Source organism: Cherax quadricarinatus, chromosome 2, assembly GCF_038502225.1.
Source record: "Cherax quadricarinatus isolate ZL_2023a chromosome 2, ASM3850222v1, whole genome shotgun sequence".
Taxonomy (NCBI): Eukaryota; Metazoa; Arthropoda; class Malacostraca; order Decapoda; family Parastacidae; genus Cherax; species Cherax quadricarinatus.
This window is the reverse complement of record NC_091293.1, coordinates 60,802,984-60,829,008: the sequence shown is the minus strand read 5'-3', so window position 1 is coordinate 60,829,008 and position 26,025 is coordinate 60,802,984. Positions and strand designations below refer to the sequence as shown.

At 43.6% G+C, this 26,025-nt stretch overlaps 1 protein-coding gene and 1 long non-coding RNA gene across 7 annotated transcripts in view; one reads left to right on the top strand and one right to left on the bottom strand.

The window, feature by feature from the left end:
- LOC128701449 (cell division cycle and apoptosis regulator protein 1) overlaps positions 1-26,025 on the bottom strand; it is a 431,134-nt gene that overhangs the window by 69,208 nt on the left and 335,901 nt on the right. The window lies entirely within an intron of this gene.
- Positions 1-26,025, top strand: part of LOC138853196 (uncharacterized) — a 75,165-nt gene that overhangs the window by 30,952 nt on the left and 18,188 nt on the right. Inside the window, exon 3 of one of the 5 annotated variants that reach the window (XR_011392404.1) lies at positions 4,805-5,018. The exons of the other annotated variants lie outside the window; for them this stretch is intronic. This is a non-coding gene — a long non-coding RNA (uncharacterized lncRNA). The remainder of the gene's footprint in view (positions 1-4,804; positions 5,019-26,025) is intronic. 5 annotated transcript variants of the gene reach the window in all.

Genomic DNA, 26,025 nt, shown 5'->3' with positions numbered 1-26,025 from the left:
TATCAAAAAACCACAAATTCTTACAGGAAAGATTTCAGGTATGCCACCTTACAGCCTAGCCAAAACTTTCACCTGGAGCTTTGCAGTGTCTGCAATGGAAGACACTGTCATGCAGATTCGGGTGTCATCTGCAAAGGAAGACATGGTGCTGTGGCTGACATCCTTGTCTATGTCAGATATGAGGACGAGGAACAAGATGGGAGCGAGTACTGTGCCTTGTGGAACAGAGCTTTTCACCGTGCCTGCCTTGGACTTTACTCTGTTGAGTACTACTCTCTGTGTTCTGTTAGTGAGGAAATTATAGATCCATCGACCGACTTTTCCTGTTATTCCTTTAGCACGCATTTTGTGCGCTATTATGCCATGGTCACACTTGTCGAAGGCTTTTGCAAAGTCTGTATATATTACATCTGCATTCTTTTTGTCTTCTAGTGCATCTAGGACCTTGTCGTAGTGATCCAACAGTTGAGACAGACAGGAGCGACCTGTTCTAAACCCATGTTGCCCTGGGTTGTGTAACTGATGGGTTTCTAGATGGGTGGTGATCTTGCTTCTTAGGACTCTTTCAAAGATTTTTATGATATGGGATGTTAGTGCTATCGGTCTGTAATTCTTTGCTGTTGCTTTACTGCCCCCTTTGTGGAGTGGGGCTATGTCTGTTGTTTTTAGTAACTGTGGGACGACCCCCGTGTCCATGCTCCCTCTCCATAGGATGGTAAAGGCTCATGATAGGGGCTTCTTGCAGTTCTTGATGAACACGGAGTTCCATGAGTCTGGCCCTGGGGCAGAGTGCATGGGCATGTCATTTATCGCCTGTTCGAAGTCATTTGGCATCAGGATAACATCAGATAGGCTTGTGTTAACCAAATTCTGTGGCTCTCTCAGAAAAAATTCATTTTGATCTTCGACTCTCGGTCTGGTTAGTGGCTTGCTAAAAACTGAGTCATATTGGGACTTGAGTAGCTCACTCATTTCCTTGCTGTCATCTGTGTAGGACCCATCTTGTTTAAGTAAGGGCCCAATACTGGACGTTGTTCTCGACTTTGATTTGGCATAGGAGAAGAAATACTTTGGGTTTCTTTCGATTTCATTTATGGCTTTTAGTTCTTCCCGCGATTCCTGACTCCTATAAGATTCCTTTAGCTTAAGTTCGATGTTTGCTATTTCTCTGACCAGTGTCTCCCTACGCATTTCAGATAGATTAACCTCTTTTAGCCGCTCTGTTATTCTTTTCCGTCGCCTGTAAAGAGAGTGCCTGTCTCTTTCTATTTTACATCTACTCCTCCTTTTTCTTAGAGGAATAAGTCTTGTGCATACATCGAGTGCCACCAAGTTAATCTGTTCTAGGCATAAGTTGGGGTCTGTGTTGCTTAGTATATCTTCCCAGCTTATATCGGTTAGGGGGAGTGTGAGGGAAAAAGTTCAACAGATAGGAGTAGCGAGCGAGTATATGGTAACGATAGTTTGATTGCTGGCTGCTTGTTAAGGTAGGGTCAGTCTAGCTCCTGCTATCCCCTCCCCCCCTTTTCTCCCCACCCCCCCTTTTCTCCCCACCCCGAAAGGTGACATGTGGGGCACCGGCCAAACAGTAATCACTCGACTCACAGCTCCCAGCACAACTCTTGGAATGACAGATCGGGTCACCTGCCAACCAACGAGAAGTGTTGAAGGAGACGGACTGAAAACAGTCTTGGGACGTCACTTCATGATCTACCTACCTGATTAATTGTACAGGACACTACCCCTCATCTTTGCAGTGGTAAAAAACCTGTGTTCCTGTCATCTGGACTGACTATCCAAGGCTATAGATTCTGTGAAGAACTAGTCGTTGGGTTGTCACCAACACCTGTGACCCCCCCCACATCATCATCAACGGTTACAATTTCTACAAGACGGTGTCAACATCAACCAGACACCCCAGTATAACTGTACATATTAGCGTTGAATTCAAATGGCAATTTTTCATTTAATTTTTCATTTTTCTTTCAAGTAGGATACACCTTCATATTTCAATGTTTTATCTTTGCATTACTAAATAATAAAGTGTTTATCTTTGTGAATTATTATTTCTTTTTCTATTCATTAATTTTCCTGAGTAGGAGCCAGCCTTGGTAATACGGTCTGAAGTTGTTACAGGGCTGAGTAAGCCTTCACAAGATTCATTAACCCTTTGACTGTCGCAGGCCCCTTTCTGAAACTGTCATTCTGTCGATAAATTTTTGGAAAAAAAAAATTTATTTTTTCTTATGAAATGATAGAGAATCTTTTCCCAATGATAATGACACCAAAAGTACGAAATTTGGTTGAAAACTCATGGAATTACGCTCCCACGAAGTTAGCGTCTAGATGACATTACGCATCGGTGATTTCACCAACTTTGAGCCCTGTTTTTGGCCACTTCCGTTGTTCCAGTTAAGCAAACTTATAGCTATTTCTTTAGAACTCCACTTTTTCTATCAGTTGAATACAAGAAACCACCCATTTACCGATTTGAACCACCCAGTAAAGTGGTCGGAAATTGGCAATTTGGCCAATTTCATGCAAATTAAAAAAGATGCCAATTTCAAAATAGGGTCCAGAATAAACAATGTAGACATTCTTGGCACTAAAATAACATATCCTCTGTTCATCAGTCATGTTTCTAGGCCCCTCTTATATTGCTATTGCTTTCTATTTTGATTTTTTTATTGATACAAAAAAATACAAAATTTACTGTTATGCAGACTACTGCATTATTGTAAAAATGGTATAAATAATATCAGTGGACTAGTGAAAGAATATTAGACTCCCCAGTTGGAGTTTATTGGACATGTGGTGTGATTTGCTTACTCCTGAACACTGGTAAAAAGTTGAACATTTCCGCTACTCTGAGCTCAATTTCAAGGTCGTTTTCATCGTGAAAGTAATCAAAACCATCTCTATTTCTATAATATGTTTTACATTTTATCACCTGAGACCATTAAAATCAGAATACAACGATAAATACTATATGAAAACACACCTCAAAGTCGGCGTTTTAATCCAAAAAAATGGTCAGTTTTTTTTCTCATTATGCACTGCGTGCTGCAGCATTTTTTTTATGTGGTGCACACTGACCACACAGACCCATTCTGTCACATGTGGGCCTACCAGCTTTCTCCCGCTTGATCTGAAGCCACTAGAATTTACGCGTATAAATACATCAGAAACAGTGGCGTGTAAGACGTATATATACAACCGAAGCATTCAAGGGGTTAATCAATTTATACCTATCAAGATGGATACGAATTGCTTCAGCAATTGCTGATTCCATAAATTTTCCTACTATGGAGTTAAGACCTATTGGTCTATAGTTCAAGGCTAAGGACCTGTCACCTGCCTTGTAAATAGGTATTACATTTGCAATTTTCCACTTATCAGGCCCTATGCCAGTTTGTAGTGATATGTTGAAAAGATTAGCCAAAGGTATGCTAAGTTCCTCTTTACATTCCTTTAACACCCTTGCAAACAGCTCATCAGGGCTTGGGGATTTGATAGGTTTTAGTTTCTCTATTTGTCTGAGGAATATGTCACTAGTTACCGCAATCGTGCATAGTTTATTATCGTCCTGTTCTACACGATCTATTATTTCAGGAATTTCGCTAGTATTTTCCTGGGTAAAAACTGAGAGGAAGTAGGTATTGAAAATTTCACACATATCCTCATCACTAGTGGTACTTTGCACTTCTTTATAAGTAGAGCATTCCATGAATCTGGTCCAGATGCTGAGTGAGTGGGCATATTGTCCATTTCTTTTTCGAAAACTACGGGATTTGTACCAATGTCAGTTAGTTGGTCTGTGTGACCTTCTTCTTGAGTGAAAAATATTTCTGCATTTTCTACCTTGCTGTCATTTAGCGGGTTTCTGAACACCGACTCATACTGTTCTTTTAGGATTTCACTCATTTCCTGTTCAATGTCAGTATACAAGTCTCCTCTCAGTAGTGGTCCAATTCTACAGGTAGTTCTTAGCTTGGATTTTGTGTAGGAATAGAAATATTTTTTTTTTTTTTGCAATATCCTGTATGGCCCTTTGTTCCCTTTGTACTTCTTCTGTCAGGTATGACATCCTAAGTTTTTGCTCTAATTCAGTGATCTCTCGGCTAAGTCTATCTTTCCTCTGTTGTAGCATATCTGTGTTTTAAAGCAATTCAGTAACCCGTTTTCTTCTTCTGTACCATCTCCTATGCTCTCTCTATATCTGATCTTCTGGGTTTCCTCAATGGTACGCATTTCATACATACCTTGTAAGCTTCTGTATTCAGCTTCTCTAGGCACTGGTGGGAATTTAGGGTGCTCATGTCTGATTCCCAGGGTATGTCTGGTAGCTCTAGGTTTATTTTTTCCCAGTCAATTCTATGGTTGTTAAAATTAAACTTACTGAACATCCTGTCTCTAACATTAGTGACGCAGTTTTCTAACCCAACATTAGTGACGCAGTTTTCTAACCCAGAGTTAATACTCGTTTGAACCTCTATGATGTTACGATGATGCGACGGTCTGGAGTTTTGAGACTCTCTGACCGCGGGTTCAAATCCCGCCCGTGGTATGGTTAGAGTACAGTATATTGTTTTTGTAACTGTTATGTCTCTGATCAGTTCCTCATTGTTTGTGAATATCAAATCCAGGGCATTTTCATTTCTAGTGGGATCAATTACCTGTTGGTTTAAAGAGTACTTTTCACAAAGCTTCATTAGTTCCCTGGTATGTGCCTGTTGAGCCAGGGTGCTTCCCGGAGATATTTCTGGTATAACATTACGTTGCGCCATCTTCCATTTTACATGAGGTCATCGTGGACATCTGCCTGACGTCACCCACAATGCTGCCCGACATCATGACGTCTGCCCTACATCACCCTGGACGTCTTCCCAACTTCACCCATGACGTGACCCTGCGACGTCACCACAACGTCACCTTGCAATGTCACCCCACAACATCCCTCATGATGTTATGCCTGACATCACTAAGGGATGTCACATCAACAGTGTTATAGTTTCACAGTGAGCAAATTTGTTTCAGTGTCGTGGAGAAGATTGAGAGAAGGTGCATCTCATGTGTTAACCCCTTGACTGTCGCAACCCCCCAATCCTGAGGTGTCTCCAGGTGTTGCAAAATTTCCAAAAAAAAAAAAAAAAAAAAAAAAAAAATTATTATATAATGACAGAGAATCTTTTCCTGATTGTAATAACACCAAAAGAATGAAATTTGATGGAAAACTGATGGGATTACGCTCTTGCGAAGTTAGCGACCTCAGCGATATTTACAAATCGCCGATTTCGCCCACTTTGAACCCTATTTTCGGCTAATTCCATTGTTCCAGTCTACCAAACTCATAGCTATTTCTTTAGAACTCCATTTTTTTCTATCGATTGAGTACAAGAAAATGCCCATTTACCGATTTCAACTACCCAATAACGTGGTCAGAAATTTGCAATTTGGTCAATTTCACAAAAATTAAAAAAAATATGACAATTTCAAAATAAGGTCCAGAATGAACAATGCAGACAATCCTGGCTCTAAAATAACATTTCCTTTGTTTATCAGTCACATCTCCATGAGCTTCTGATATTACACTTGCTTTCTATTTTGAATTTTTATTCAAACAAAAATTAGAAGATTTACTGCTATGCAGACTACTGCAATATTGTAATAACTGTACAAATAATGTCAACCCATTCATGACTGTATATTAGAATGGCTAGTTGGACATTTATTGGACAAGGACATCATTTGTTTACTTTTGAACATTGGCAAAAAATCAAACATTTCCCCTACTTTGAGCTCCATTTCCAGGTTCTTTTTATAGTAAAACCAATCAAAATCACCTCTATTTCTATATGTTTTCCATTCTATCAAATGAGACCAAGTAAATGAGTATACAACCATAAATACTATACGAAAATAGACCACAAAGATGGCATTTTAATTAAAAAAACGGTCGGAGTTTTTTTCTCATTATGCACTGCATGCTCCAGGATTTTTTTTATATGGTGCACACTGACCACACAGACCCATTCTTTCACATGTGGGCCTACCAGCTTTCTCCTGCTTGATTTGAAGCTGCTAGAATTTATGAGTGTATATACGTCAAACACGGTACCTCGTAAGACGTATATATACGACCAAAACAGTCAAAGCGTTAAAAGATCAAAACACAATTCACAAACACAGCTAACTTGTAGCAGAGAAGAAAGACTGGATGCAAATGAAGTACGAATTCTGGGATGGTGGGGTGGTGACAGGGTGGCAGGGGGTGGCGGGAGGTCTCCCCCTCTGATCCACAACAAGGCAGCCGCTTGAGGAAAAGGGAATTTTTTTTCCTTCCCGGAAACTGAACCGTGTTAAATTAATTTTATGACATGTTGCATGAAGTTGTGCTGCAATTCTTCAATCGTGCTACACCTGAATCGTGCCAAATAAACTCTTACTAAATGATGGTCTACTGTATATACTACATACAGTGGACCCCCATGAATTCCCTGCATCAGTAATTCATGGATTTTTCCTTAGAACCTAACTAATAATTGTTCACGGCAATCCCAGGAAATTTGAGGAATTTTTTATGGCTTTTTTCATGGCAATAATTTTTTATGCGTTTTAATGCTAAATATTAAGAAAAATATAGTTTAATAATTTTGTAACATAAATATTAATGTAAATTCAGTAAAATTTCCATATAAAATATAATACTAATTCATCATAATCATCTTCAATCGGTATCATTATTGGTGAGTATCCATTAGGGTTATAACTTTTTTACAACATAATATTCCTGTACTTTAATCAGATGAACTTTTCCCTAAAAGCAAAGAAATGACTTTTCATTTCAATATCTTTTTAGAAACTGTCGCTCTTAAGTGAGAAAAACAAGTAACAAAAACAAGGAACTTGAGTGAATACAGTGGACCCTTAACCAGCGATGGCATCGATTAATGATAAATCTGACTAGCGATACATTTTAACGCAAAAATTTTGCCTCAACTAGCGCTTAAAAACCTGACCAGCGCTATTTGTTCCGTACCATACACGTCCACTTTGGCCTGAGCGCGCCTCACTTGTCCCTTGGGTGCCAGTGTTTACAAGCCAGCCAGCCACCGCGGTCGCTTCCAAACATACAACAACTGGAACATTTCATATTATCACAGCCTTTGTAGTGATTGCACCTGCAAAATAAGTCACCATGGGCCCCAAGAAAGCTTCTAGTGCCAACCCTACAGCAAAAAGGGTGAGAATTACTATGGAGATGAAGAAAGAGATCATTGCTAAGTATGAAAGTGGAGTGCGTGTCTCTGAGCTGGTCAGGTTGTATAATAAACCCCAATCAACCATCGCTACTATTGTGGGTAAGAAAACGGCAATCAAGGAAGCTGTTCTTGCCAAAGGTGCAGCTGCTGCTGCACCACAGTCAGCTGTTGTTGTTGCTGCACCACCATCAGCTGTATTACTCGAAGATGTGGAGAGAGTGTTGTTGGTGTGGCTTAACGTGAAACAATTACCGAGAAACGAATAACCCCGGAGGGTTAGCCACCCAGGATAACCCAAGAAAGTCAGTGCATCATTGAGGACTGTCTAACTTATTTCCATTGGGGGTCCTTAATCTTGTCCCCCAGGATGCGACCCACAACAGTTGACTTACACCCAGGTGAACAGGAAAAAATGCCTGGAACTAGTGCTCATGATGAGAGTAAGACACATGTGCAACATCTGGGTATCTTTATTGTAGACGTTTCGCCATCCAGTGGCTTTATCAATACAAATTCTAGGACATAACTTGAAGACAGTAGAACTATGTACAGAAGATGAGGTAATCAGTCCCTCAACCTAGGAGTAGGTGCGATTATTATTATAATCAAAAAGAAGCGCTAAGCCACAAGGGCTATACAGCGCTGCAGGGTAGGGAAGGAAGCAAGGGAATTGGATGGCAGAAGGGAGGGGGGATGATCAGCAGGTTACAGAAAACAGCGGGGCAGGGGATAGTACGGGGGTAGAAGGTAGCAAGAGATTGAAGTAGAAAGGGCTGAAGGTATCAGAATTTGTGAAGTAAGTCAGTCGTTGTCAAAAAGTCAATGAGAGAGTCCGGATGAAAGGTGGGTCCATCAGCGAGAAGGGAAGGTAAAGAGAGAGCAGCGGAGCGAAGACGACGACAGAGGTAAATTCTGCGTGCTCGTTGATAAAGTGGGCAGTCCAACAGAATGTGGCTGACTGATAATGGAGCTTGGCAATTCTCACAGAGAGGAGCAAGACGCCTCTCCATGAGATATCCATGAGTAAGACGAGTATGGCCAATGCGAAGACGGGAGAGAATAGTCTCCCAACCTCGACATTGGTGATAAGAAGACGGCCAGTGACCTATACTCGGTTTAATAGACTGAAGTTTGTTGTCGAGCATAGTAGACCAACGTTGTTGCCAACGGGTGTGAAGGTGGGAAGATATTGCAGCAAAATAGTCCTTAAATGGAATACCTCTATAAGAAATTGGTAGGTCATGTACTGCTGACCGCGCAGCAGTGTCTGCCTGTTCATTGCCCTGTACGTCAACATGACCAGGGACCCAACAAAAAAACAATATCTTTATGTTTGGTAAAGATGCGGCGTAGCCAAAGTTGGATACGGAGGACTAAGGGGTGAGGTGTATCAAATTTTTGTATAGCCTGTAAAGCACTAAGGGAGTCTGAGACAACCACAAAAGATGACACAGGCATAGATGCAATACGGATAAGTGCTGTAAGGATGGCATATAATTCAGCAGTAAAAATACTAGCCGAAGATAGTAAATGCCCTCGTACGACGCTGTCCGGAAACACTGCTGCGAATCCTACGCCGTCAGAAGACTTAGAGCCATCTGTGTACACAGCAATGGCATGAGAATGAGAGTGAAAGTGGTCAAGAAAAAGAGAGCGGGAAGCGACCGTAGACAGTTGGGCTTTCGAGCAAGGGAGGGAGAAAGAACAGGCTCGAACAGCTGGAACTTCCCAGGGGGGTAGGGAAAAGTGAGATGCTACATGTACATAGAAAGGTGGTAGTTGAAGAGAAGACAAGAGCGAATGAAGGCGAAGAGAGAAGGGACGGAGTAAACAGGGGCGTCGAACAAATAAAGAATGTCTACTAATATCAGTGACCATTCTATAAATGGAAGGATTGCGGAGATCATGAGAGCGTACATAGTAGCGCAGGCAATGGGCATCACGGCGATCGGATAAGGATGGAACGTTCGCTTCTGCATAGAGGCTCTCGACAGGGGAAGAGCGGAAAGCACCAAGGCATAAACGTAATCCTTGGTGATGAATGGGGTTAAGGCTAGAGAGAGTAGCAGGAGATGCCGCTGAATAGATCTGGTCACCATAATCAAGTTTCGATAAAATAAGGGTGGAATGTAGGCGAAGGAGGGTTCGACGATCAGCTCCCCACGAAAGATGAGCAAGGGTTTTAAGAAGGTTCAGCCGGCTGTGACAAGTTGCCTTCAGAGAGGTAATGTGAGGTTTCCAGGATAACCTACGATCAAAGAGAAGGCCCAGAAACTTGACTGTATCACGTTCAGGGATACGGGAGCCATAGAGGTACAAAGGATGATCGGAGATGACAGAGCGTCTAGTGAAAGTGATTTGGTGGGTTTTAGTGCTGGAAAATTTAAACCCACGTGTGGTGGCCCAATTGGAAACACGGTCGACTGCATGTTGGAGAGAAACTGTAAGGAGGTGACAGTCAGCGCCTGCACAGGCAATAGCAAAGTCATCAACATAGAGTGATGACCAAATATTTGATGGAAGACTAGAGGCCAAATCATTAATAGCAAGGAGAAAAAGTGTTGTGCTCAGAACACATCCCTGGGGGACACCTTCAGCTTGGATAAAGTCCGGGGAGAGCACATTATTAACCCGAACACGGAAATGCCTGTCAGTTAAAAAGTTCTTAAGGAAGGATGGTAGATTGCCTCGAAGGCCTAAGGAGTGGGCTTGGGCTAAAATATTATACCTCCAAGTTGTGTCATATGCCTTCTCAAGGTCAAAAAATATGGCAATAACTGAGTGGTTATTCGCAAAGGCATTACGAACATACGTATCCAAGCGTAGTAAGGGGTCTATGGTAGAACGTCCCTTACGAAAGCCATATTGACGAGTGGAGAGACTGTTGTGTGTCTCTAAATACCACACTAAACGTCTATTTACTAGGCGTTCCATTACTTTGCAAACTGCACTGGTAAGAGCAATGGGACGATAGTGGGAGGTTTCATGTCCCGTAGTGCCTGGTTTGCGGAAAGGGAGAACAATGGCGGATTTCCACAGCTGTGGAAGAACTCCTTGTGACCAAATAAGATTGTAAAGGCGTAATAGGACTGCAAGGGCTGACTGATGTAAATGTTGTAGCATACGAATATGAATGTCGTCGGGCCCAGCTGCCGATGATCGACAAGCTGAGAGTGTTGCCTCCAGTTCTTGAAGTGTAAAAGGCACATTATACTGTTCTTCTCTGAGAGAAGAAAAGTCCAAGGGTGCTAACTCTCTGGCAGACTTTGAGGAAAGAAATGAGGGGCATAGATGGAGTCCCTGAGAAATACGGACCAGATGATTGCCAATTTCATTGGCAACATCTAGTGGGTTTGCTATATCAACACCGGCAACCCGCAGAACAGGAGCCGGGTCAGGAGAATATTTACCACTCAGTTTTCGTACTTTTTTCCAGACTGCACTCATAGAGGAAGCAGAGGTGATGGTGGAGACATAATCTCGCCAGCAAGTGCGTTTAGCGTCACGGATGACACGGCGAGCGATCGCACGCTTCTGTTTAAAATCAAGGAGTCGCTCTGTGGTTCTATTGTACCGGTACCTGCCCCATGCAGCGCGTTTCAAACGTACTGCACGAGCACAAGCAAGAGACCACCAAGGCACGCATTTCTGAGAATGCCTGCCCGAAGTTTGGGGTATAGAATGAGAAGCTGTGGTGAAAACGGAGGACGAGAAGAGGTGTAAAAGCTCATCGATGGAGGACGAAGAAGGAACCTCTTTAAAAACAGTCAGGTGTGAGTAAAGGTTCCAATTTGCCCGATTAAATTGCCAGCGTGGGGTGCGAAGAGGTGGCGAATATGAAGGGGAAGTAAGAATGATTGGGAAATGATCACTGTCATGTAAGTCCGGGAGAACAGACCAAGTGAAGTCTAATGCGGCGGAGGAAGAGCAAACTGAGAGATCGATGCAAGAGAGAGTATGAGTCCGAGGATCAAAATGGGTGTGAGTACCTGTATTTAAAACATGGAGGGGGTGGGTGGCAAGAAAAGCCTCTAACTGAATTCCACGGGAATCACAGTGAGACCCCCCCCAGAGGAAATGGTGGGCATTAAAATCACCAAGTAACAGAATCGGTGGCGGTAATGACGAAACAAGGAAGGCAAAATCCGGAATAGATAATGCCCGAGAAGGAGAGAGATATAAAGAACAGAGCGTATACCACCTATGTAAGTGGATACGGGCTGCTGTGTAATGCAGCGAAGTATGAACAAATAGCTGATGGTACGGAATATCAGTGCGGAGAAGAAGGGAACTTTCATTAAAGGTCCCATCAGGAAAAGGATCTGAAGAATACAATAAATTATAGCCTGAGATGTGAGAAATAACAGCAGAGTGTAATTTTGGTTCCTGTAAGCAAACACCAACAGGGGCAAACTGGGAGAGTAACATCTGAAGCTCACCCCGATTACCCCTGAGGCCGCGTATATTCCACTGTAAAAAGGCCATGATTGGCAATGATAAAGATACTTGAAATCCGCAGGTAAGGGTTCCTACGGACTAGAAGGGTTAGAAAAGTCCACATGCGGAGGCAGTGGAAAATGTTCAAGCAGCGAAGGAACGGTGCGCTGTGAAGAAAGGAGTTGCGCAGATGGAGCAGAGGAGAGAGAAAGAGCGGAAGGTGGATCAGTGTCCATTGATGGTTTGGTCTCTGCAATATATTCAGAGATTGCTTCAAGTGTTTTGGAATTCAGAGATGTCGTATGGGAGACAATATTGGGAATGGTAGGGGGAGGATGAGTAAAGATTGGAACTGTATTGGACTGTACCAAGGTAGGGGGGGCGAAAGGGTGGAGGGAACTGGAGAAGCGTGGCAGGGGACAGAAGAGACAGGAACCTGGGAGGTGGCAGAAGAGGAAGAAACTTGGGAGGGAACAGGGGAGGAAGGTACATTACGAGGAGGAGGGTGAACCTCTGCACTTGTAACTGAGCCAGTGAGAGGGGAAGAACTAGGGACAGAGACAGGGAGGGTAAAATGAGGAGGTGGAAGATGGGTAGGAGGTGTTACCGGACCTTTTTTTGACTTTTGAGAAGTAGAGGGACGATTGGGAGGAGGTGTCGTACGAGGTCTCGTCGATACTGAGGCTTCTAAGAGAGAACTCGAAGAAGCGAGATTAGACTGAGGCGTTGAAGTAGGGACGTCTGAGCCGAGGACAGCAAAAGGATTAGATACAGGAGTGATTATGGGAGAGGTAACCACAGAGGTGGGTGTAGAAGATGGGATACCAGAAGTGGGGGGACGTTTTGAAACACGGGAATAAGAAACACGTGGGAGTCTCCCTTGGAGGCGGAGATGAGAAACTGCCATGGCATAAGGGAGACCTTCTGTCTCTTTGAGGTAACGGATTTCCCGCTCGTTTAAATAGACCTGACAACGGCGAGAGTACGAAGGGTGAGCCTCATGACAGTTAAGGCAAGAGGGAGATCGATTGCAAGATGTATTAGAATGGTCATCGGCACCACAGACTGGGCATTCGGCGATAGATCTGCAATATTTCGCTGGATGGCCAAATCGCCAGCAATTTCTACACTGTTGTGGTGTAGGGATCACCTTTCGAACTTGTAACCGATGTCCTGCTATATAAACTGAGGATGGGAGTTCTCGGCTGTCAAAAGTTAAACGAGCCACATTGCTAGGGTATCGTCTCCGCCCACGGGCAGGAAGAACGTAAGTGTCTACCTTGAGGATTGGGAGATCTTGGAGTTCCAGCTGTTCTAGAATGTCGGTGCCACATGTCTGGAAATTTTGTTGAACTATGGTATGGGGCAGAATGACGGTACCACTACAAGAATTGAGGGAATGATGTTTTTCAAGGGTGACAGGAACAGTATCTATATGGGAAAGACGAGAGAGCTCACGAGCCTGGGTAGCATTCTGTACGGTAATGATGCGCGTACCGCTCTTAAGAGCATGAAAAGAAATATCTTTACCAACATGGCGTAGGAGTGCCTTGCCAATACTATGGTCAGAAAGATAGGCAGTAGAGGAAGTTGGTCGTAAAGTGAAGAATTTAGTCCACTGTTCAGTCTGAAACTGAGCGTGGAAAGGTAGTGAAGGACGTGTCGATCGTTTCTGAGAAGAACGAGAAGGTGAAGGTGGAGAAGTATCATCAGCAGGTAATTGTCGTTGACGTTTAGGCGTGGGACCAGAGTTGGTCCGACGTGGAACGGGTCGGCGATTTGAAAATTGCCGCACCGTAGAGGGAGAGGCCGGAAGCATAGTCAGAGGAGAGCGAAGGTCTGATAAATCGAAGGAGTCAGTCGAGGCCTCAGTACCTGAAGCGGGTGAGGAAACAGCACCGGCAATAGGTACAGAGGCATGAGGAATGTCTGAAGAGTGGTCCAAAGACGAGGCGGGGTCAGAACGGGGTGCGGTATCAAGAAGGGGCCCGGGGGTACCAGGTTCATGGACTAGGGCTGCCATGGTTAGGTTACTTCTTTCTTTTTGTTTTTAAGAAAAAAAAAGAAAGAAGAAAAGAAAATGAAAATAAAAAAAAGAAAAAAAAAGGGGGGACCGGGGAGGGATAGGTCCTAGGAGGAATGAAAGGGCCAGAAATCTCCCTCCGCGCCCAAGAGGACCTCAGCACCGCAAGTAGCGCAGATGCAGCATGGAACCCGTGCCATACCCTACCCATCATGCTAGTAAACTAACAATCCGGGATAGCAACCTCACATCTGCCGAGCTACCTCGGTGGACAAAAGAGAGGGCGGCCGGATATCCGCCACAAAGCATACCTCCTTCGGCCACCACCCCCGGAATCCGAAAGGTGGCTTCCAGAGATACACTCGTCGCCCAAAAGACACCCAAAGCTACTCCGGGATACCGGAGAGGGATCGGGACATCCCCAGGCGATCCAGATTCCACGGCAAATTACACCACCGCTAAGAACCTCAACGGAATGGGATGGACCCCGGTATCCTTTCTCCTACCCAGGAACTAGCGCGCCTGTGGGAGAAATCGCAAAGGACAAAAAGAGGAAGGGCAAAAGGGAGGAGTGGGGAGGAGGAGGAGGAAAGGAAAAAGGGGAGGATGGGGAGGATGGGATAGGGGAGGGGAGATTGGGGGGTAATTAGGTTCGGTCTGAGGAAGAAGACCGATAGGTCTAATTCCTCAGACCAAGAGCCTCTTCACCACGCCAAGGAGCCCCCCTTGAAGAGGGAGTAGGTGCGAACAGCACCATAGTCGTGGAGATTCTGAAGCAGAAGAAAGAATCCTGGCGCTTATATAGTAACGTCAGGTGAAGCAGACGAGGGCAAATTCACTGGTAGGCGGGATTCCCCAGTGGAAGTAGGTCCTTCCCAAAGAGATGGGTTAGTTGTAGTAGTATTTGTCGTAGTCGTGAAGGTTATGTACATGTCCTCAGAATTAAGATTCCATGATGTTGCAGTGTCTGACAAGTTGTGTACGAATGGTATATAATACCGACAAGATGAGAGTAAGACACATGTGCAACATCTGGGTATCTTTATTGTAGACGTTTCGCCATCCAGTGGCTTTATCAATACAAATTCTAGGACATAACTTGAAGACAGTAGAACTATGTACAGAAGATGAGGTAATCAGTCCCTCAACCTAGGAGTAGGTGCGAACAGCACCATAGTTGTGGAGATTCTGAAGCAGAAGAAAGAATCCTGGCGCTTATATAGTAACGTCAGGTGAAGCAGACGAGGGCAAATTCACTGGTAGGCGGGATTCCCCAGTGGAAGTAGGTCCTTCCCAAAGAGATGGGTTAGTTGTAGTAGTATTTGTCGTAGTCGTGAAGGTTATGTACATGTCCTCAGAATTAAGATTCCATGATGTTGCAGTGTCTGACAAGTTGTGTACGAATGGTATATAATACCGACAAGATGAGAGTAAGACACATGTGCAACATCTGGGTATCTTTATTGTAGACGTTTCGCCATCCAGTGGCTTTATCAATACAAATTCTAGGACATAACTTGAAGACAGTAGAACTATGTACAGAAGATGAGGTAATCAGTCCCTCAACCTAGGAGTAGGTGCGAACAGCACCATAGTCGTGGAGATTCTGAAGCAGAAGAAAGAATCCTGGCGCTTATATAGTAACGTCAGGCGAAGCAGACGAGGGCAAATTCACTGGTAGGCGGGATTCCCCAGTGGAAGTAGGTCCTTCCCAAAGAGATGGGTTAGTTGTAGTAGTATTTGTCGTAGTCGTGAAGGTTATGTACATGTCCTCAGAATTAAGATTCCATGATGTTGCAGTGTCTGACAAGTTGTGTACGAATGGTATATAATACCGACAAGATGAGAGTAAGACACATGTGCAACATCTGGGTATCTTTATTGTAGACGTTTCGCCATCCAGTGGCTTTATCAATACAAATTCTAGGACATAACTTGAAGACAGTAGAACTATGTACAGAAGATGAGGTAATCAGTCCCTCAACCTAGGAGTAGGTGCGAACAGCACCATAGTCGTGGATATTCTGAAGCAGAAGAAAGAATCCTGGCGCTTATATAGTAACGTCAGGTGAAGCAGACGAGGGCAAATTCACTGGTAGGCGGGATTCCCCAGTGGAAGTATGTCCTAGAATGTCCTAGAATTTGTATTGATAAAGCCACTGGATGGCGAAACGTCTACAATAAAGATACCCAGATGTTGCACATGTGTCTTACTCTCATCTTGTCGGTATTATATACCATTCGTACACAACTAGTGCTCATATTGGTGAGGTTAGTGGGGAGGATGTGGAAGAGTTGGTGGAGGAGGACAATGAAGAACAAACCACTGATGAGCTGCTAGATCATCTTCAACAGTAAGAGGCCACACCTGAGGAAACTGCTTCGGAGGAGGGGAGAGAGAAATTGAAGAAGTTGCCTACTTCAAAGATTAAGGAAATGTGTGCAATGTGGCTTAAAGTGCAAACCTTTTTTGATGAAAATCACCCTCACACAGCTATTGCAAGCCGTGCTGGTGACTATTACACTGACAATGTTGTGAAACACTTTAGGATAAAGGAACGAGAGGTACAGGCCTCTATGGACAGATATGTTGTGCGACAGAAGTCCAGTGACTCTGAAGCTGGTCCTAGTGGCATTAAAAGAACAAGGGAAGTAACCCCAGAAAAAGACTTGCTACCTCAAGTGCTAATGGAAGGGGATTCCCCTTCTAAACACTAACAAGATCAACGGTCTCCCCTCCTCCCATCCCATCAATCATCACCAGATCTTCAATAAAGGTAAGTGTCATGTAACTGTGCATGTCTTCTTCAGTTTGTGTGTATTAAAATTAATATTTCATGTGGTAAAATTTTTTTTTTCAATACTTTGGGGTGTCTTGCACGGATTAATTTGATTTCCATTATTTCTTATGGGGAAAATTAACTTGACTAACGATTATTTTGATTAACGATGAGCTCTCAGGAACGGATTAATATCGCTGGTTGAGGGTCCACTGTATTGCATGTAATATTAATAACAAATAAAACAGCTTACAGCATCATTATCATGTTTGTGCATATCTTACTACGTATTGTTTAGAATAAACCAAAGCTGCAGTTTGATTTTGTTTCTACAGGCAACATATAGTTCGTGCATAACTCTGATTGCACGTTCAACACACTGGTTACTTCTTGGTATATTGAGTGTGGCCGGCTCCTGCTTCCATGATTTTTCAATGAGTTCAGTGCTTTTTTGCAAGGTTTAAATATTTCTGACAAATTCTTGAAGTCATTTTCATTGTACATCTGATCAGTAAACCAATAATCTGCCCAGGTGTATGAAATGAATCTGCATATCTTCTCCAAAGTCTTCTATCTTGTAGGTATAAAAATGAATGCAAGAATAGCTAGAAAGGCTCTTGAATTCCACCCCGCACTGCTGATGTTTGGAATTTTCTGAAAGTTAATCAAAGAATCTAAACACTCGTGTTAAATGGTTCGAAAACTTCATATCATCTCTCCATCCTGATTTATGAAGGATCTCTTCTGTTGTATTAACAAACTGTGCTTTCAGTTTCTCAAAATTCTTCACCAGTTGGAATACAAATGGATACTCAATGTTTAAGAACTGGTTTTAGCACCAAGATTTTTATCCATTACCAAACGGAGAATCCTGTCCAGTAGTAGACGCCAGTATATAGTTGCTAAATTAGCAATTCTCTGAGTTGCTACTTATGATTAGTAATGTAAATATACGGTGATTAATATTTTTCATTAATTTGAGTTACCAATTAGTATTTTTCTGAGTTGCTACTTATGAGTAGTAACATAGATACAGTGGAACCTCTACTTACAAGTTAAATCCATTCCATGACCTAGCTCGCATCTGGATTTGCTCGTTTGCAGAGTCAATTTTCCTCATTTAAATTAACTAAAATGGAATTAATGTGTTCCAGTGGAATTCCAGGCACAACAAAATACTTCAATATTTCCCTAATATCAACTCTACGGCTTATTTATCTATCACAATTCATCTAATGTGACATAATAAACAATATTAATAACATAGAAACACGAAATATATACTTTGGAGCCTCTACTAGTGAGCGTGTCCACATGCAAGGTTTTCCAAATACAGTGGACCCCCGCCTTATGATATTAATCCGTTCCTGAGAGCTCATCGTAAGCTGAAATCATCGCAAGGCGAATTAATTTTCCCAATAAGAAATAATGGAAATCAAATTAATCCGTGCAAGACACCCAAAAGTATGAATTTTTTTTTTTTACCACATGAAATGTTAATTTTAATACACACAAACTGAATAAGATATGCACAATTACTACTCTACTAAGAATAGAATACATGACACTTACCTTTATTGAAGATCTGGTGATGATTGATGGGATGGGAGGAGGGGAGAGTGTGGAAGTTGTTATTGTTTAGAAGGGGAATCCCCTTCCATTAGGACTTGAGGTAGCAAGTCCTTTTCCAGGGTTACTTCCCTTCATCTTTTAATGCCACTAGGACCAGCTTGAGAGTCAGTGGACCTCTGTCGTACAAGAAATCTGTCCATAGAGGTCTGTACCTCCCGTTCCTTTAAGATTTGCCTAAAATGGGCCACAACATTGTCATTGTAATAGTCACCAGCACAGCTTGCAATAGCTGTGTTAGGGTGATTTTCATCCATAAAGGTTTGCAGTTCAACCCACTCTGCACACATTTCCTTAATCTTTGAAGTAGGCACAATGGATTCCACAACTGGCATAGGCTTCGCAGGGTTAGCCCCAAACCCTTCAAAATCTTTCTTAATTTCCATACTAACTCTCACCCTTTTTACCACAGGGTTGGCACTAGAAGCTTTCTTGGGGCCCATGGTGACTTATTTTGCAGTTACAAGCACAAAAAACACTGGGATAAGGTGAAGTGTACCGAATGTATATGTGGATGCGACCGCACTAGCTGGCTTATAAACACTGGCACCCACGGAGCAGCTGAGGCCACACGTGGGACACGTCCCAGACGAATCACGTAAGGTGAGTTTTTTATCATGAGACGAGGCAAAATTTTTGCGTTCAAATGCTTCGTATGGCGGATTTAACGTAAGGCGATGCGTTCGTAAGGCATGGGTCCACTGTACAAGCAGTTGATGGGTTGATTTTTTGCTTCCATACCCGAGCAAAATTTCCATAAGCGAGCAGACCTGAAGGCAGGTTCCTTGACACTGGTAAGGGGCTCTTGCTCTTGATCTCAGGAATTGTATCTCCTTTGTTTGTTGGACTATATTACTGAAACTTGGCAATGTATGATGGAAAGATGCTTCTTAACATACACCAAAAATGAAAGAAATCTAAGCATAAATAATGGAGTTCACTTCTCAGCAATTAGCCACCCCTTAGCGGTAATTTTGAATGGTTTTCTTGGTTGTATTCTCGTTTTTTTGGTCTCATTTGATAGAATGGAAGATATATTAGAGAAATAGATGTGATTTTGATTGCTTTCACGACGAAAAGTACCTTGAAATTGAGCTCAATGTAGGAGAAATAGTCCATTGCTTGGCTATGTTTCAGAGTAAACAAATGCAGTCGTGAATGAGTCGACATCATTTATACACTTATTGCAAAAAGGAATAACAGTAAATCTTATATTTTCTGTGTGAATAAAAATTACAAATTATTTACATAATAATATGTATAATAATAATATGTATAGGTAGTAGGTTGGTAGACAGCAACCGCCCAGGGAGGTACTACCGTCCTGCCAAGTGAGTGTAAAACGAAAGCCTGTAATTGTTTTACATGATGGTAGGATTGCTGGTGTCCATTTTTCTGTCTCATAAACATGCATGGTTTCAGGTATGTCTTGCTACTTCTACTTACACTTAGGTCACACTACACATACATGTACAAGCATATATATACACACCCCTCTGGGTTTTCTTCTAGTTTCTTACTAGTTCTTGTTCTTGTTTATTTCCTCTTACCTCCATGGGGAAGTGGAACAGAATTCTTCCTCCATAAGCCATGCGTGTTGTAAGAGGCGACTAAAATGCCAGGAGCAAGGGGCTAGTAACCCCTTCTCCTGTATATATTACTAAATGTAAAAGGAGAAACTTTTGTTTTTCCTTTTGGGTCATCCCGCCTCGGTGGGATACGGCCGGTGTTTTGAAAGAAAGAAGAATAATAGTATAATAATATAATACAATCATAATAATAATAATATAATATGTATAATAATAATAATATATGTATAATAATAATAATAATATGTATAATAATAATAATATAATAATAATGTACTACATATAATAATTATAATAATAGACAACTTCAAAAGGCCGTCACTAGATGGCAGTGTTTACCACAACAAAGAGGGAGCGGTTGTGGCTGCCTCCACCTGTTACATAATGAAATATTTTATTCAATCTAGAGTATATATCATGTTTCTATGTTATTTATATTGTTTGTTATGTCATATTAGATGAACCATGATAGATAAATAAGCCGTATAGATATTAGCGAAATTATTCATGAAGTATTTTGCCCAGTCTCTAGACAAACTCTTGTCCACTGCTGACACTGCCCATACCACTACATAAGTTAGTTAGTTAGTTTAATATGTTTATTATGCACCCCATACCCATCCTGTGGGCAGTAGTCAAAAGATTACAGAGGTACATAATTGGTCCAGGGACTGGACTCCAAAGTTTTGATAGCTGAGCAAGTTACAGAGGTAATGAATTCACAATTTACAAATGTAATGAACTCACAATTTACAAAGGTAATGAACTCCAGGTAGGTCTAGTCACAATCATGACAAGTTACAAAGGTATTTACAGATTGCAGAGGTACGTAATGGGTCCAGGGACTGGGCCCCAAAGTTTTGATGGCTGAACTAGGTACAAGGTAATGAACTCACAAGTTACAAAGGTAATAAATACTGTAAGAATGGTTACTTACGTTTATACATGGCTACAATCATGAACAAATTATAGAGTAATGAGCAATTCACACTTCCACACCCGGTCACAACTGTAGTGAGTTATTAGTGCAAATATTGATTGTTGAGACACACACACACACACACACACACACACATACAAATTCATACACACACACACACACACACATACACAAACTCATACACACACATGCACATACACTCACACACTCACACACACACACACACACACACACACACACACACACACACACACACACACACACACACACACACACTCACAGGAGCTTGGACTCGACCCCTGCAATCTCAACTAGGTGAGTGCACACACACACACACACACACACAATGTGAACAAGGAAAATGATAATAACCAGCAACAATTAACACGTAAATCCAGAAAGGGCAATAAGTAGAGAGAGTAGCATAATTGGGAAAGATAAATGAGACTAAATTTGTGCCTACACGACAGATCTTTCAACCACACCACCCCCCCTAACCCTCCCTCCCTCACACACAAGCACACACACACAAGGGTAGACACTCACACACACACACACACATACACACACATACACACACACACACATACGTAAACACACACACACACACAAACACAAACACACACACACACACACACACACACACACACACACACACACACACACATACACACACACACACACACATACACCACACACACACACCACACACACACCACACACGCACACACCACACACACACACACATGCACACACACACACGCATACACACACACACACACACACACACACACACACACACACACACGCACACACACATACATACACACACACACACACACACACACACACACACACACACACACACACACATACACACCACACACACACCACACACACCACACACACGCACACGCACACACTCACACACACACACACACACACCCTCCACCACTTGACACAAACACTAGACACAAACACGTACCACCCCTTCCCTAACCACCTCACCTTAGCCACCTACCCCTCCCCCAAACCACCTAACCCCTCCCCAAACCGTCTAACCCCCGCCCAACAACCTCCCTCCCTCCAATAATCATCCTCCCCCTCCCCCATAACCATCCATCCCCTCTCTCCCCCAAACCATCTAACTCCCTCCCCCAACTATCTCTACCCCTCCAATAACCATCCTCCCCCTCCCCCACAACCATCCATCCCCTCTCCTAACCATCTATTCCCCTCCCCCTAACCAGGATGAGGACAAGGGGTTCCAAGGACGAATCTGAGAGGGAGGAATGGGAGATAGAGCTCAAAAAAAGGGAGGAAGACTGGGGAAGGAGACTAGATGAGCTGGAAAGGAAGATGGAAGAGAGGTTAGCAGCAGAATGCAGAAGGTGGAAGCAACAGGCCACAGAAGCAGAAATCAAGATAGAGAGATTAGAAGAGGAGCTGAGACATCTGAAACAGCACAGAGACAAAGATATTACAGAAGTAGCATCGGCAATGGCTACATCGAACACAGACAACAGGTCCGAAGGAAGCATGGAAACTAAACTGTATGCAGAGGTCCTGTCAAACCCACATGGGGCCAAAACAAAGACAGGGAGCACTCTAGGACAGAAAGAGAGGTTGGAAGACATCGAAGGAACTAGGACATGTGCAAGGACCTTACCAGATACCTGTGGGGGCCAGGAGCAGGTGAGCAGGAAGGATAAACCAAGAAGCATAGGGGCCATAACGAGGGAAGGGACTGAAGGAAGGAACACTCCACGGGAAGGAACTAAAACACATCAGAGGATGCAATGGGAGTCACAGTGGGAGGTGGAAAGGGAGAGATCCGTGTTTGTCTATGGGCTAGACGAAGCTAAAGGGGAAACTTATGATGAAAGAAAGCAGGGGGAGAAGAAAGCGATTGAAGACATCATGAAGGTGATAGGCGAGGGGGACATGACCCAGGTGGCAAATTTTCGGAGAATTGGGTGGTTCACAAAGAAAAGGAATCGGCCTCTCAAAGTAATTTTCAAGGCAGAATCAACCCGAACCATGATCCTTCAGGAGAAAGCACGGCTGAGAGGCAAGCAGGAGTTCCGGAGTGTGTACCTCGACCGAGACAGAACACAGGACGAAAGGAAGACAATGAAAGAGTTCAAAAACGAAAGGAGAAATGGGAGGAAATGAAAAAGGAGAGCAGAATAACCCAGGATCAAATGGAAGGACAAGCGCACCCCCCAGAAACACCTGCAGAAGGACTCCAGCCACGACACCCCCAAGGCAACTGAACAATCCAAACCAACCATCACACACCGATCCCTCTGTTTCCACCCCCCGCACCACAGTTACAGTATTAGAACAGAAGTTGAAGGTTTGGTACACAAATGCAGATGGATTAACGAATAAACATGAGGAATGGCAAGAAAGAATCAATGAGAAGTCCCCAGACATCATAGCAGTTACAGAAACAAAACTCATGGAGACAATAACAGATGCAATCTTCCCACCAGGATACCAGATCATGAGGAAAGATAGTAGGGGCAGGGGGGGAGGTGGGGTTGCTCTGCTCGTAAAAAACAGATGGAAATTCGAGAAAATGGAAGGAATAGATGAGACGGGAGAAAGAGACTACATAGCAGGTACACTTCAGTCGGGGGAACACAAAGTGGTCATTGCAGTGATGTATAATCCACCACAGAACTGCAGGAGGCCAAGAGAGGAATATGAAGAGAGCAACAGAGCAATGGTGGACACACTTGCTGAGGTGGCAAGAAGAGCTCACTCCAGCAGAGCAAAGTTGCTGGTTATGGGGGATTTCAACCACAGGGAGATTGACTGGGAAAACCTGGAGCCACATGGGGGTCCCGAAACATGGAGAGCCAGGATGTTGGACGTGGTGCTGGAAAACCTCATGCACCAACATGTTAAGGACACTACCAGAGTGAGAGGGGAGGATGAACCAGCAAGATTGGACCTTGTGTTCACCCTGGGCAGCTCAGACATTGAGGACATCAAGTATGAGAGTCCCCTAGGAGCTAGCGACCACGTGGTTCTGTGTTTTGAATACATAGTAGAGCTGCAAGTGGAGAGAATAACAGGAGTAGAATGGGAAAAACCTGACTATAAAAGAGGGGACTACATAGGGTTGAAGAACTTCCTGCGGGAGGTCCAGTGGGACAGAGAACTGGCAGGAAAGCCAGTAAATGAAATGATGGAATATGTAGCAACAAAATGCAAGGAGGCAGTGGAAAGGTTCATTCCCAAGTGCAACAGTAACAACGGGAAGACCAGAACAAGCCCCTGGTTCACCCGATGGTGTAAGGAGGCAAAAACAAAGTGCAATAGAGAATGGAAAAAGTACAGAAGGCAGAGAACACACGAAAATAGGGAGATCAGTCGCAGAGCCAGGAATGAGTACGCACAGGTAAGGAGGGAGGCCCAGCGACAGTATGAAAATGACATAGCATCGAGAATCAAGACTGACCCGAAACTGTTGTATAGCCACATCAGGAGGAAGACAACAGTCAAAGACCAGGTGATCAGATTAAGGACAGAAGGTGGAGAACTCACAAGAAATGATCAGGAGGTATGTGAGGAGCTGAACAGGAGATTTAAGGAAGTTTTTACAGTAGAGACAGGAAGGGCTGTGGGAAGACAGAACAGAAGGGAACATCAAGAGGGAATATACCAACAAGTGTTGGATGACATACGAACAACTGAGGAGGAGGTGAAGAAGCTCTTAAGTGACCTTGACACCTCAAAGGTGATGGGACCGGACAACATCTCCCCATGGGTCCTTAGAGAAGGAGCAGAGATGCTGTGTGTGCCTCTAACCACAATCTTCAACACATCCCTTGAAACTGGGCAACTACCTGAGAAATGGAAGACAGCTAATGTAGTCCCCATATTTAAGAAAGGAAACAGAAACGAGGCACTAAACTACAGACCTGTGTCTCTGACATGTATCGTGTGCAAAGTCATGGAGAAGATTATCAGGAGGAGAGTGGTCGAACACCTGGAAAGGAACAAGATTATAAATGAAAACCAGCATGGGTTCATGGAAGGCAAATCTTGTATCACAAACCTCCTGGAGTTTTATGACAAGGTAACAGAAGTAAGACACGAGAGAGAGGGTTGGGTAGATTGCGTTTTCCTAGACTGCAGGAAGGCCTTTGACACAGTTCCCCACAAGAGATTAGTGCAGAAGCTGGAGGATCAGGCACACATAAAAGGAAGGGCACTGCAATGAATAAGGGAATACCTGACAGGGAGGCAGCAACGAGTCATGGTACGTGAAGAGGTATCACAGTGGGCGCCTGTTACGAGCGGGGTCCCACAGGGGTCAGTTCTAGGACCAGTGCTATTTTTGATATATGTGAACGACATGATGGAAGGAATAGACTCTGAAGTGTCCCTGTTCGCAGATGACGTGAAGTTGATGAGAAGAATTAAATCGGACGAGGATGAGGCAGGACTGCAAAGAGACCTGGAGAGGCTGGACATGTGGTCCAGTAACTGGCTTCTCGAATTCAATCCAGCCAAATGCAAAGTCATGAAGATTGGGGAGGGGCAAAGAAGACCGCAGACAGAGTATAGGCTAGGTGGACAAAGACTACAGACCTCACTCAGGGAGAAAGACCTTGGGGTGACCAAAACACCGAGCACATCACCGGAGGCACACATCAACCAAATAACCGCTGCAGCATACGGGCGCCTGGCAAACCTGAGGATAGCGTTCCGATACCTTAATAAGGAATTGTTCAAGACACTGTACACTGTGTATGTTAGGCCCATACTGGAGTATGCAGCACCAGTCTGGAACCCACACCTGGTCAAGCACGTCAAGAAGTTAGAGAAAGTACAAAGGTTTGCAACAAGGCTAGTCCCAGAGCTCAAGGGAATGTCGTACGAGGAAAGGTTAAGGGAAATCGGACTGACGACACTGGAGGACAGAAGGGTCAGGGGAGACATGATAACGACATACAAGATACTGCGGGGAATAGACAAGGTGGACAGAGATAGGATGTTCCAGAGAGGGGACACAGGGACAAGGGGTCACAACTGGAAGCTGAAGACTCAGACGAGTCACAGGGACGTTAGGAAGTATTTCTTCAGTCATAGAGTTGTCAGCAAGTGGAATAGCCTAGCAAGTGAAGTAGTGGAGGCAGGAACCATACATAGTTTTAAGAAGAGGTATGACAAAGCTCAGGAAGCAGAGAGAGAGAGGATCCAGTAGCGATCAGTGAAGAGGCGGGGCCAGGAGCTGAGTCTCGACCCCTGCAACCACAATTAGGTGAGTACAATTAGGTGAGTACACACACACACACACACACACACACACACACACACACACACACACACACGTGGTAATGCTTTA